This window comes from Eulemur rufifrons, chromosome 7, assembly GCF_041146395.1.
Source record: "Eulemur rufifrons isolate Redbay chromosome 7, OSU_ERuf_1, whole genome shotgun sequence".
In the NCBI taxonomy this organism is placed as follows: domain Eukaryota; kingdom Metazoa; phylum Chordata; class Mammalia; order Primates; family Lemuridae; genus Eulemur; species Eulemur rufifrons.
This window is the reverse complement of record NC_090989.1, coordinates 19,516,221-19,531,199: the sequence shown is the minus strand read 5'-3', so window position 1 is coordinate 19,531,199 and position 14,979 is coordinate 19,516,221. Positions and strand designations below refer to the sequence as shown.

Below are 14,979 nucleotides of genomic sequence, written 5' to 3'. Positions count from 1 at the left end.
TTATTTAACCTTCTTTGAGATATATTTGTATGGATATGTTATTTATATGTATTTCAAAATTGTATGAAATTTCTAAAATTCTGATATGTCTTGGTATATATCATCAGTCATAATTATGGATATTATGTTGAAATATTGTAGTTTACAAAATGTTTCTTTGTCAATTGCATCTTTATCCATGGCCATTTTAAGTCTTGTTGCCCAGAGTTAATTGTTTTATTCTGATGCTTTTTTTTCCTGAAAGCTTTTTACAAATCCTAAGTGTTGCATTTTCAAGGAGGTTCATAGGAAAGACTAAAACAAGTACTGTTGAATACAAGTTTCTGACAAGTTTAAGACCACACCATTGGACTGAGTACCAAAAAAGAAAAAAAATCAGAGCTTTCATAGAAAACTTTTAGACACATAAAATTGCTAAGCTAACATAAAAACAAACAAGAATTAATTATATAGAACTGAACTAATAGAGACTATGATTATTTTTGACTTTTTGTTTGAAATATCTCTGATTCTTTTTGCATTTTATTTTCCAAAGTTAAGACATTTTTTTTTTTCCCTTAAGCTATCTATAGCTCGCAACTATTTGGTAGACTATACTTTTGTGAGCAAGATTAAATCATTTACCTTTCTCCATACTTGATTCCTCCAGAATTTGGGAAATATTTGTGAGTATTAATATTTTATGGCAATATAGTTATTTGCATATGTTCATTAAGAATCTATTTTTTTTTGTAAGAAGGTACAATTGGAGACATTGGTAATTTTATCCAGGCTTTGATTGGAATGTCATATTTTCAGAAATGACCAGACTACTTTGAGAGGATGAGGTTGAATTTTATGGAGGCAATAAAAAACTTGGGAAAACTGACCTGATACCTTAAATACATGGCTCACATGGTTGCCTTACAGATGGGTACAGAATGCCACTTCTTGACAGGCCAAGAAACCTCAGGATAAAAATTTGGGGAACCTCAAGAAAAGAAGAATTAGCCAAATTTGTATAGTTATTATAGACACAGTCTGATGGCAAGTTCTTGGCTTGGTTTCCTAGGCTGGAGTGGCTTTTAATATGTTTAATCTGACGTTTCCTAACAAAAATTCCAACACTGTCAACTTAAAAAGAGCCTATATTATCAATCACTATTCTTGCTGCACTTTATGCAAATAATCAGATCAAGTTAATGAGACTAAACTTATTTTGCAAACAAATTAATTTTGCAAACAAATTAATATTGCCACAAATATCTTTGTTAAAAATGAGGGTACATGGAAAGAAGAAAAATTATGTTTCAGAAACAAAAAATCCTATAGTGCAATGCACCTATTATTAGATTCTAGCCCTGTCCACTGATTTTGAGTTTTGATTATCTGGACTGAATCCTGAATTTTTAGTTTTTTCTAATATCTGTCTGTTTTTCTGAAGACTAAAGTTTCCAATTTTTCTCCCACCCTTTTGAATTAGAAACACTGGAAAATAAAACTACCTTTTCCCTAAGGCCCCTTTAAGCTGAAGCTAATCAAATTGGTATTCAAGAAAAATCACTGCAATAGCTTATATTTGTACACATTTTGTGAAATACAACTACCATCCAGGAAAATATGTCAGATTACCCCTGCCTGCCTTGCTCCAACTGAGGATGCTTCAGCTCATATCCAGAAATTTCCCAATTGACTTTCTCCCAGACTCAGACACTGGTTTATAGACTACGCAAGACATTGACCTGTGTTTTTCTTCTGTTTTCATAGAAATTCCTCATATTAAAGATTTATTTTCCTGAATCATACATAGAGGCCTCACTTTGAGAGCCCATTTGCAAGGACATCTCCTGAAATGAAGTATACTGTTTCATTGGACTGACCTATTCCCACATTTGATAAAATAGTTTCATGGGTATTAATTCTTATGCAATTTGCTCATGCTTATGAATGTTAAATAATTCTGTATCCTTTTTTTCCTATTAATCTGTCTATTGTCAGTTTATTTTTAGCAAAACTTCAGAGAGTGGAGAGAAAGCTTTCCCTTCAAGAATACAATAGCAATGTTGCCAATTTCATACCAATGTTTAATAATTAGAACTAAAGAGAATTAAACTGCTGCTTTCTGATTGTGCTTATTTAGTAAAAATCATTCATAGCACTTGCTTTCAATACTGTAGGTTTAAGAAAGCACTTTCTGTGAGTGTCATCTGTGAACATCGTGCTGTTATTCATATTAGTTTTGCATAAGAGAACAGAATAAATTAAAATTACATGTTGTCAGGCCTGTAATCCTAGCACTCTGGGAGGCCAAGGCGGGTGGATTGTTTGAGCTCAGGAGTTAGAGACCAGTCTGAGCAAGAGTGACACCCCGTCTCTACTAAAAATAGAAAGAAATTATATGGACAGCTAAAAATATATATAGAAAAAATTAGCCAGGCATGGTGGCACACGCCTGTAGTCCCAGCTACTCGGGAGGCTGAGGCAGGAGGATTGCTCGAGCCCAGGAGTTTGAGGTTGCTGTGAGCTAGGCTGATGCCACCGCACTCTAGCCCGGGCAACAGAGTGAGACTCTGTCTCAAAAAAAAAAAAAAAAAAATACATATTGTTTACAGATTCCAAAGTGTAGAATAGCATTGGCTTTAATAAAAAGTCCCCTTTTACTGAAACTTTGAAGTTTTAGGGAAAATAAACATCAAGGATTTTGAGTAATCAGCATTCTTATTCAGATCTTAAGACCTTATGCCTACTACTTTGTTTTCCTAATACTCTATTGCCATCTCTGACTTTGCAATAATATGAAGGTTAATTCTGATTAAGCCTGTAAAATAAAATACTTAAGTTTGTCTGTTAATTTTTGAAGTTTATAGCTGAATTTTAAAAAAATGAATAAGAGAAGATTAAACCTCACCTGAATCATGAGAGAACAGGACTTTAACAAAAACAATATCCCTTTTTGTGGTATCAGTTTTCCAGTGATTCAAAGGAAAAACATTCTAGCACATAAAATGGTTGCTATGAAATTAGAGTTGAGTTAATATCAACAAGGGAGAAATGTCCTGGATTTATAATTGTGTTTGAATGGATGAACTTGATTCTTTTCAAGAATATTTTTATTAATGTGTCCATATCTTTTCTTATTTATATTAAGCCTAATATGACTTTTTCCTTGCTAAGAAACTCAACATGGGTTCACTCTAAAGCATTTACTAATTGCCTAAGAGATTTGATGTCATCTTGGTGATTATTTATTGAGGCAGGGATTTTCTGTAGATTTTTACATATTTATACAATCACCATATTTCACTAATTAATACAGCACAGATGTATTAAACACAGCAGGACTGAAAATATAAAGAAATGAAGCAAAGTTGCTGGCACATTCAGATAAGTTTTTCCATCAAGCAGATAATTTTTAAAAATGAGATTATCTGGAATTTATGAAAATATAGTCTCTTTAAGACAGACATAATTATATAAAATATCTGCTTCTCACAGGGCACATTTGCTTTAATTGTACAATAAAGCTCAACTTTAAATCGGGCTAGAAATCTTCACTTCCATTTACTGTAGCCATATTGCCTTATTTTTGATTTCCAATGACTTCTTGTTAAAAAAAAAAAGATAGCTTTTATGCCAACATTTTATATTCTTTGCTTTTCCATACTTCTTTCATTGCTTCTTTTCCTTCTGTTACCAAGAACTCTGCTCCAATTTCTTTCTTTATTCAACATAAGAAAAAGAAGGGGGAAAGGGAAGATCTTACTTATCTCTTTATGGTTTCCAATAATCTCAATCTACATCCCAGAGATAGAAAACTCGACAATTAACATAAGCCTTACATTTTATTTTACATCAAGAACATTACATCACTTTCAAATTCTCTAACTTAAAAAAAAATCATGGATTCATTTTTTTTCTATTTGTTATAATAATTAACATATCCGGAGCCTTTTTTTCCCTTGCAAGAATTTTGCCCATTCTTGCCCCATTGGGTGCTGACTAGTCAAGGCTGTAAGATCAAGAGAAGACTGAATTTGCATCATTTAAGTGGCAGGCATTATTATTAACTTCTAAAATGATTGAGTGTGCTCCTACCTGAGTATATTTCCATAGAAAATAGCTGTGTGATATTAAGGAGGACATTAAAATGTAATGTATACAAAATATATACTACTAATATATACTACTGGCAAAGATTCTTTGCTTGACCAAATTTTAGTTAGCCTTCTAAACCTTCTCCTAGGCCTACTGTGCACCTTTTTGTAAAATCCAGTTTTAGTGAACCTTGTTGTGTCAGTTTAGCAGGGATCCCCCACCCTTGATATCTGATCACTCTCAATATCGGACCAGATTTCTCACCCTCCACCATCCCCCTGGAGATGTTTGATTCCCCTACCCTATCTTCACCAAGAATCCTGTTAGGTTGGTTTAGATAGACTTTCCCTTACCCTTAAAGTTTCCTCTTAGAAGCTTAGAAATATTCCATCCACTGAACACCATCTTGCTCCTTGGCCATAAATTCCCACTTGTCCACATTGTATTTGGAGTTGAGACCAATCTCTTTCCCCCATTGCAAAATCTCATCGCAATATTCCATATACCTATCCCAGTGGTCCTTAATGAAGACTTCCTTACTTTGCTTTAGCAAATATTCCTGAATAATTTTGACACTACCTTCTTGTATGGTAAAATGGGAAAATCAGAATAATTTTCAGGCTTTCTAGTAAGATTATATTGAGGTTAAATTAAATAATGCTTTGAAAATTTAGCTAAAGATTAATCATCATTTGTAAAAGATGATGTTTTTTGAAGACACTAAGCAATTTCCTCCCAGTGCAAATATAATGTGTATTCTCAAGCCACATAATGCTGAAAACTCCATCTTTAAAAATAATATAAGCAGGTGAGAAAAATTACTAAAACAAAGTAGGTTATTTATTTAAAACTAATGATACCATAATCTGGAAAATTACTAAATCTTGAGTCTTTATAAAAAAGACCATGTCAGAGGGACGTGGCTATAAACCTTCTCTGCACTTGTGTGCTCGGGCCTGATATTAAATTTACTGCCTCTCAGTTTTTCCATATTAAAAAAATGCAGATATGATCTTATGTAATTTTTGATAATTAGACATGATATAAAAATGTATTTAGCACTTAGTTGGTGCCCAATGAACAATTACTATTTTCATTTATATTATAGTATGTATTAGAATTAACTGAGTTTAAATTGTGTTTATGTTAAATATTATAAAATTTAAAAAAACTGCTGACCAAATTGTTAGTGCCCATTTTTGAATTAATCAGTTACTATTTATTCTACCTTTGATAATTTTGACTAATATTTTATGTCACTGAGATCAGGATTTTTCCTAAATAATTACATTTTCTTTTCTTGCCACACTTTTTCATACTCAACTATGGTTTAACTAAAAGCACTATAGGAACACTGAGTGGCATTTGAAGGCACTCATAGCATCATGTTTTAGAGATTAATAGCACGTAGCCTGTCAGTCTGTCAGATGCGTGCTTGAAATTAAAGAGGCATCGGGTATGTTTAGATCTCAGGTCTTAATGCTTCGTTACATTTAAAATATCTTAAAAATCAATTTCAATGTCAGCATACTAATGCCTGTGTTAATTATTTACCCCTTCTTAGCCTGAAAGGAGACTATAAAATAGATAAATTGGCAGGTTGAGTCTAAATAATCTTTTTCAAGTGACAGTAACAATTTGTTTGAACTTTTATTTCATTTAAATTTGCATGAACTTTTAATTGATTACTCATATAGTCTCTCTTGACAGAAAAAATTAAAAGATAAATGCATAGGAAAACATATTTGGCTTTAGTGAGTGATTGTCAGTTAAAATCATAGTGCAGCACTTACTTTGCAAAAGGCAAATGCCTAGAACTTTACTATCAATTTACAGGCTTTGCAATAACTATAATTTGAATGTGTCCCCCAAATTTCATGTGTTGGTAACTTAATCCACAATGTGGCAGTATTGAAAGGTGAGGCTTTGGGCTGGGTATGATGACTTCTGCCTGTAATCCCAGCACTTTAGGAGACCAAGGAGGGAGGATCACTTGAGGCCAGGAATTCAAGACCAGCCTGGGCAACATAGTGTGACCCCATCTCTACAAAAAATTAAAAAATTAGCACGGTGTTGTGGCTAACACCTGTAGTCCTACCTACTTGGGAGGCTGAGATGGGAGGATCCCTTGAGCCTCTGAGTTTGAGGCTGCAATGAGCCATGGTCACACCACTGCACTCCAGCTGAGGCAACAGAGGGAGACCATGCCTTAAACAAAAAAGAAAGAGAGAGAGAGAGAGAGAGAGAAGGAAAGAAAAAGAAAGAAAGAAAGAAAAGAAAAGAGAAAAGAGGAGAAGAGAAGAGAAGAGAAGAGAAGAGAAGAGAAGAGAAGAGAAGAGAAGAGAAGAGAAGAGAAGAGAAAGGTGGGGCCTTTAAGAAGTAATTGGATTACTCCATGGATTAATGTATTAATGGGTTATGATGAGAGTGGTGGCTCTATTGGCTATACAAGAAGAGGAAGAGAGACCATGTGATACTCTGCACCACCTCAGGACTGTGAAGAAGGTCCCCATCAGCAAGAAGTCTCTCACCAGATGTATCCACTCCACACTGGACTTAGCCTCCAGAACTGCAAGAAATAAATTCCTTTTCTTCATGAATTGCCCCATTTCAGGCATTCTGTTATAAGCAACAGAAAATAGACCAAAACAGCATAAGTATATGATTTTCATAGAAACATTCTCTAAAGCAATGTTTCAAGATATATGGGCATTATTAAAGGATATATAATTAGTAAATGTTCTTTGCATATACATTAAGCTTAGGAAAGAGGCACTGTTTTCATCGAGTTGTGTAAGGGGGCTGTAACCTCAGTTAAGTTACAAATCACTACTATTGGTGGGGCAGTTTGAAGCATTTGGGAAACAAATGAAAACCCAAGTAATTTTTGCAATAATGTCATTCCACAGTGAAACTACCTGAGGTGGATACTATATTTTAAAATATCATTTTCTAATTCACTTGTCTTTCTTAAACTGGTTTATTTGGGTTAGTGACTTGGAATATTTTTCATATTATTTATGTAAGTGGCCTGCTGCCCAATTGGGATGAATATTAAATTTCAGTTTAAATTAATGTCATTTCCATTTAACATTTCTGAAGTCACCTAACACTCAAATGAGGAGATGGCATGTAAACAATTTATCTGTTCACTGTGGGGCATTTGTAAAATTTATCTATCTCTGGAGCATCTTCATTGACAGATTATATGCCCAAAATGTGCTAGGGATCCACATTCTTCCCACCCACACCTATATGTAAATACCAGTATTACCAGTGGATTGCAATGGTCTGAGGAGTATTTCATCTTGCAATGGAGTTTTTAGATTCTGTGAAGCCTCATTATGGTTTCATTGTAATGCATAAAAACCTTGCCTTCTGTCTTTCTTTCTATCATTTAGAGATAGCCAGCTCTATATTTCTCCAGGAAAACTGCTATATAATCCTGAGATAGTATCACATCTGTATTCTTTCTGCATTTAATGCACTGCCATTTGAATAAATTTGCTGGTTTCTAACTAGTGAATTTCTATAATCTCTGAGAAAAGCTTCAGGTTTAATCCTAGCTAATGCTATCATAAAAGTGTCTCTTTAAAAACAAAAGTCTATTCAGATTTTAGAGAAGTGTTGGAAAGGGGAACTTGCCTGCTACTTTAAGATTAAACACTATTTTTTGTCTTTTAATGAAAAGTCTAAATTTGAAGATGAACAAGAATTTCAGTGCCAAAATCAGACAGGGGAAGGCACACATACTCACAAGAATGATGCTTTATGATGCCAAATCATTTGAGAAAGATTAATAACCATATAAACTCAGCCAAGAAGTCCATGTGCTTTCCACTGATTGTTTTTCATGGAAACTGCCATTAGATTCAATGATATACTGAAAAGACATATTTGGAGGCATAATGGTGTTTAAAAATGATTTTTAAAAAATTGTATTAAAGCATGCTCTCTTTGATTGAAATAATATTTTCCATCATTTATTGTGTTGTTATTCTATATGCCTTTTATCTGCTTTCATTTGATTTATGTGCGCTTGCTAATCCCTATCCTTGGCTGAAGACACCATTCTGCCTTCTTTCTCAGTAATCACACTTAGATGATGACCACTGCTAGAATGTCATTCAACTGCATTGCTAAGCACCAAAATAATTTAAGAACACTTCTTCCTTTCACACATCTCACTCTGTTTCTCCTGTTAGTTATTCCAGTGCTTTTCACTACAGTGTATTCACATATTTTCTGTTCTCCTCAAACCTCTGACCACTATTGTCTTTCTCTCCCAAACTCATCCCCTGATTACAAAACAGTCTCACTTCTTATTTAAACAAGCAAGCATCAGACAGAAAACATTTCAGACTTCAGCTACTACAAATGTTTTTGTTATATGTATTTATCTCTTTCTCCTTCCTTCTATTTTAATTGACGGGATGCAGATCTTTGAAAGAACCAAAGGAAATAAATTTTAAAGTTGGGAAAAATATGTGGAATAATATTATATTTTCTCTTACCTTCTCTTCTTCCTCTTCATCCTGTGGCCTCTTCTTTTTTTCTTCTAGACTTCAAGTCTTTCTATTATTAGGGGAGACTAATCATCTTAAATAGGAGAAATAAACAAGAGCATCATTACTTTTCTTCATTACTGCCATTGCAGGAAATTTTGTAGGCATTATTTTTATTCAAGAGATCTTATGATCCAGCATCTAACATAAAGCACTCAAGATATTTGCCTCATTAAATGAATTGAAAAAAGTGGCACAATGATCAGTTGTTGCTATGTTATTATAAAATAAACTGCCTAAAATTCAAGCATTCAAACATCTGTAGAAATGTTGCAGAATGATGACTTTAATACATGAGTTTGGTGAACATATTATTCTATATAGACTTTTTATAAAAAGAGGGATTGCTGAATTAATTATAAATGGTTATCAGTATGTTGCTTATATGATATATTTTGAATTTTTAGAGTTCAGTTCAAAAATTTTCTCAGATAACTCCTCAAAGCCAAAAACATATTTAGTATTTACTTGACAAAATTATAGATCAACTATCACTTTTAGTAGTAGGTCAAGAAATTGAGACTGAGACAAAACAATCTCTTAAAATATGCTTTTTATACCTTTCAACTATAAACTAAATGCTTCTATATATCGCCAGTTTCTAGAATGTCATTTACTGCCCTGTAGCACAAATACACACACATATATGCTCATATTTATGAAAGCAAATTGTACTCATCTTAAGCTTTCTTAAGAAAAGTCCCTAAAGATCTCTACTTTTACTAAGTTCTTACGTTAACTTTACATTCCTACAGAAAAGAATATCCACAGTATCTTAAAATTATCCTATGTGTTCTCTCATTTTCATTGCTAGTTGTTTTTGGCATATCTGCAGTATACTTTTAATATTCTCACACATATAAGACATTGTTTAATGTTTTTATGTCCTGGCTAATTTTTTTTCTAAGTAGTTCTGTCAATCGCTGAGAGTGAGGTGTTGAAGCCCCCAACTATATTTGTGGATATATTTACTTTTTATCTCCATCACTTTTTGCATCTTGAGCTTTTATTTTTTTGTGCATACACATCAGGATCCTTGTTGATTTTGCATTTATCATTATGTTACCTTCTTCTTTGTCGCTATAATTAATTTTTGCTCTGAAGTCTACTTTCGCTAAGATTAATAATAGCTACTCCTGTTTTTTCAGTAATGTTTGCATAATATATCTTGTTTTATTTCTCTACTTTCCTTAAACAAGTATCATTGAATTCTAAATTTGTAATAAATAGAATATAGTTTGTGGGTGTGTTTGTTCTAATCTACTATCCCAATCCCTATGTTTTAATTGTTGTATTTAAAATTATGTATATAAATGTAGAGGCCATTTATTGATAATAATTGCTAATATGTTAAAGTATGCCCTTTTGTTGTTTGTTTTCCATTATGTACTATTTTTTTTAATTCTCTTTTGTGATCTCCTTGGTTAGGCTTCAATTTTGATTTATAGTGTTTTTAATTATTACTCTTTGGAAAATATTTATAGACATTGCTTTGGGTGTGTATATACGTGTGTGTGTGTGTGTGTGTATAAAACTTATTACATATATGACTTTGTGAATTATTACAATCTACCAGTATCAACATTACATCACTTCCCATAAGTCCCTTCACATTTCCAATTTTTTAGATATAATTGGGTTGAATATCAAATGATGTTACAATTTGTTTCAATTATCCTGTCTGATTTTTAAATTTTAGGATTAAGATAGTTTGTTGAATATGTCCATATTTATGTTCATTCTTCTTTCCTGGTGGTCTAAGATTCCTTTATCATGTTATTGCTGTTTGATAAAATTCATTTAGTTCATCTTTACGTCTGTTAGTGACAATTTTATTAATAGTTATTGCTGGTCTTTATTTCTTCTTCATTCTTTTTTTTTTTTTTTTTTTTTTGAGACAGAGTCTCACTCTGTTGCCCGGGCTAGAGTGAGTGCCGTGGCGTCAGCCTAGCTCACAGCAACCTCAAACTCCTGGGCTCAAGCGATCCTCCTGCCTCAGCCTCCCGAGTAGCTGGGACTACAGGCATGCACCACCATGCCCGGCTAATTTTTTGTATATATATATTTTAGTTGTCCATATAATTTCTTTCTATTTTTAGTAGAGACAGGGTCTCACTCTTGCTCAGGCTGGTCTCAAACTCCTGACCTCGAGCGATCCACCCGCCTCGGCCTCCCAGAGTGCTAGGATTACAGGCGTGAGCCACTGTGCCCGGCCCCTTCTTCATTCTTGAAGGATATTTTTTGCTGGCTATAGAATCTGTGACACATAGTTCTTCTCTTTTAGCACTTGTAAAGTGTTATGCCATTTCCTTCCTGCCTCCATTATTTAAAATTAAAACTATACTGTCATTCAAATTGGTTTTACCCTATAGGTGATGCATTTGTTTCTCTGATGCCATTCAAGATTATTTCTTTTTCTTAGTTTTTGAAAGTTTGATTATGATACATCTTGGCATAGTTTTGTTTGGACTTATCCTTTTGGGATTTTTTTCAGCTGCTTGGGTCTTTTGCCAAATTTAGAAGTTTTTAGCCATTACATTACTGAATACTTTTGTAAGCCTATTCTCTTTTAACTTTTTGTTTGAGGGGATTACACTGACAAAGACATTGGATCTTTTGTTATTGTATATAGGTTTGCGAGGCTCTGTTATTTTTTTTTCACCATCCATGTGTTCTCTCTGTGGCTAAGATTGGACAAATTCTATTGTTCTATCCTCAAGTGCATTAATTATATACTTTGTTAAATCCTGTCTACTATTGAGCCCAAGCAGCAAGCTTTTTTTTTCCTGTTATTTTACTTGTTTATTCTACAATTTCCATTTTCTTATTTTTTATAACCTCTATTTATTTGTTTGGATTTCCTATTTTCTTGTTTCAAGAAAATTTATAATGTATCTTTTAAGAATTTTTTATTTACTCATTTTTAATAGACCATACATTATTCATCAAAATTCAAAAGTTTTAAAAGGCTACATAAGAGAAACAAATATCCTTCCTACCAACTACTGTTATACATTTTTTGTATATTCTCTTTTTTTGGGGGGGGGTCAAGTATGTTTTTTTATTTCAGCTCATTATGGGGGTACAAAAGTTCAGGTTATATATATTGCCCATGCCCCCCCATCCCCCTGAGTCTGAGCTTCTAGTGTGTCCATTCCTTAGACAGTGCACATCGCACTCATCATGTAGGTATGCCCCCAAGGGGATGTATATCCACTTTTTAAATTTTTTTTTTTTATTTCAGAGTATGATGGGAGTACAAATGCTTTGGTTACATAAGTTACCTGTTTTAATATCCTTGTCAGATAATGAATACATCTGAATCACTTCAGTATTTGTATCAGTTGATTATCTTTTCTCAATCTCATTGTGATTTTACTTGTCCTTTGTATGAAGGGTGATTTTCCCTTGGATATTCAAAGTATAGTCTATTATGTTAGGAAACTCTGAGTCCTATTTAAATATTTTATTTTAGGAGACAGTCATCTTGCTTAGGTTTAGCATATAGGTCTCGGCCTAATGCTTTTGGCTGTGGTTCAAATATCAAACCCTTTTTTTTTCATTTCATTATTTTGGTCTGTTTGGTTTATCTGATACTGCTGGAATTCCTGCTAATCCCTACTGGTAAAGTATGAGAGAGCAGAAGTTTCCCCAGGTATCTGTGGATGAGTACAGAAATTTTCTATTCTGTGGGGATGAAGAGTACCTTTCTGGATGAGCACCTCCCTACAGCAGAATCTCATTTGACCTAGGGTAGGATGAGTCATATACAAGCCACCTGTGTTGTTATGTTGGGTGTCAAGAAACATCATACTTGAGTCACTTTTGTCTGTTGAGTGGGCAAGATGCCCTGTCACTGTGTTGTTTCTCAGCCTGGAGTCCCAAACCAGTTCACCTTTTTCTTTTTTTTATTTCAGAGTTTTCTTTTGACTGTCTATTGCATTATATCCAGGGCTTATAGCTACACTTAGTAGGGAGGAACAAGGAGAAAAAAACTAGTCTGCATCACCTTGTCTAGACAAGAAGTCAGCCTTTTTATATTAACATTTAATATTAGAAAATTCTTTATGTTTACTAAAGTCAGGACTTGAAGAGAGAATTTCATAAGCCTATTAATGAAAATATCTTTGTATTAGTCGTGGCTCTGTGAAGAAAACAGAAGTCAAATGAATTAATTTAACAGAGGAAATGGATTACATGGGTTTTTGCAAGGCTGAAAAGCAATAGTAAAAAATGAGATCAGAAAGACAACAAATAAACGAAGCACCTACCATCACTAAGACTGGGTTAACACAGGGGATGAGTTTGAAGTTATCCAACGCTGAAATTGTGGAAGACTCCCATGGATTTGAAACTCAGATTTTTGGGGAGAACATTTTGCCTGGCTGCCACTGGTATCTCTGAGTAGAGATGAGGCTAATATTGAAAACACCAAAAAATATAGATAATGAAATCAACTGCTGGAGGTTTACTGTCAAGATGAAAGACGTTGTTAGGAAAAGCTGATAGATACAGCATGCATGCAGAAAGAAGTAAATTCTTCTGCTTACTCTTACCTTTTAATTTCCCGCTAGTTCTCTCTAGGTAGTAACTGCCAGCTAGCTCCTGTTAAAGGTGAAACAAACGTACTTTAGAGGATCCAAGTCCCAGCCCAGCATCCCTGAACAAAGAAACATAGATTTATACCTGAGAGACAGTTGCATCCTTAGACATCTTTTAATAGTTCAAACATGTACAACATGGGAATGCATTATGCAAATTAATAACTAAAACATTTCTTTCAAAGAAAGAAATATGAAAGCTTCAGGAAAGACAAATTACATGCAGTAATTTAAACATGACAGTGTCCTTATAGAGAGAATAAGAACTAACATATGCTTTATATTGCTTCATGGATATGAAATTACATTACTCACAAAAATATTAATAAAGGAATTAAAATAAATAAATAGTGGTGTTTTATCTTCTACCATTTACTTTAATTAATGATAAATGAATCTATATTCTACAAGGATTATTATATTTTGATTGAGGCCACACTGGCTCATACTTGAATTTGCATTGGCAGAGTTGGGGGTTATGACCTTGCCTTTCTCTAATGTTTGATGCATAACCTTGAAAAATAAGAAACATCTGAGTTGTATTTTCAATTTTAAAATCTATGCCACCATTTTAATCTGAAAACTTACTGTTATACTGTCTATGCATATATAACATCCTGAATAACATAAAACCCAAGAATTGATCTATTTATGATATTTAAAGATGATTTATCCAAAAATGTAAGAAATTACTGAGAATTCTTCTAGCCTTGGGTGATATACTACCTCAAGGAATTCTCAGACATTACTCAAAGTACACTCAAGCAATTGCATAAAAATACTGCTGGATAATATGTGTTGCAGCCAAATCTTTAATTGCATAAACTGTACAAAAAAGCTATAACTCAAATTGAATGAACTAAACTATAAATCACTCAATAGTTTACTTATAGGTAACTATAGACAATGTAACAGGAGATACATGAGCTATGATTTAGAAAATCTAAATTTCCCATGGCTTACAAAATATGTGAATATTAACCAAATTATATTAATGGTAAGAACCCTACTTCCACTAGTTTTTGCACAATATAAGCCCTTAGTCTTCCCCACTAAGTATGAAGTCTATGTAAGTTGTACTCTTGTCTGCCACATTCATCAATGTTTGCCCATATTATAAAAGGACAAGCCTAGACATAGTGAACCCTCAGTAGGTACCTGCTGAACGAATGTATGAATGAACCCATTGAATATCTCATGAATCCAGTGAAAGGATATAAAAAAGTCATTTTAATAATATCATGTTTTATAAGTATGGTACATATGTGCTTCAGAAAATACTACTTGAATATTGAATTTACTGAAATTATGTTTTATTTAATATGAGCTGTATTATATCGTATTTCACAAATATTCTTCTATATTTTTGCCTAATGTAGCATGTGCTTTAAAAAAAAAAACAAAATATGAGGGGGTCTTCTGGTGAGAACTGGAAAATCTGCTAGATGAATTCTAAAAGAGCTGTAACACTAGCTTGTGCTTTTTGTGCCTCATGTTCATCCCCTTGGCCCAACTTTATTTTCAGCATAGTTGTGGTGAACAGTCTGTACATACTATTATGGTCTGAATGTTTGTGTCCCCCAAAATTCATATATTGAAATCCTAATGCCCAAGGCAATGGCATTTGGAGATGAATCATCAGAGCAAATCCATCATAATTGGGATTAGTGTCCTTATAAGAGAGATCTCAGAGTGCTACCCAGCCCTTCTTGCCATACAAGGACACAGATAGAAGGCAT

The 14,979-nt window shown here is 33.4% G+C and overlaps 1 non-coding gene across 1 annotated transcript; it reads right to left on the bottom strand.

The window, feature by feature from the left end:
* Positions 1–14,650: 14,650 nt before the first annotated feature.
* On the bottom strand, positions 14,651–14,712 carry LOC138388944 (U7 small nuclear RNA). Its single transcript, XR_011234397.1, has one exon. It is a non-coding gene; the product is annotated as a U7 small nuclear RNA (small nuclear RNA).
* Positions 14,713–14,979: the final 267 nt, after the last annotated feature.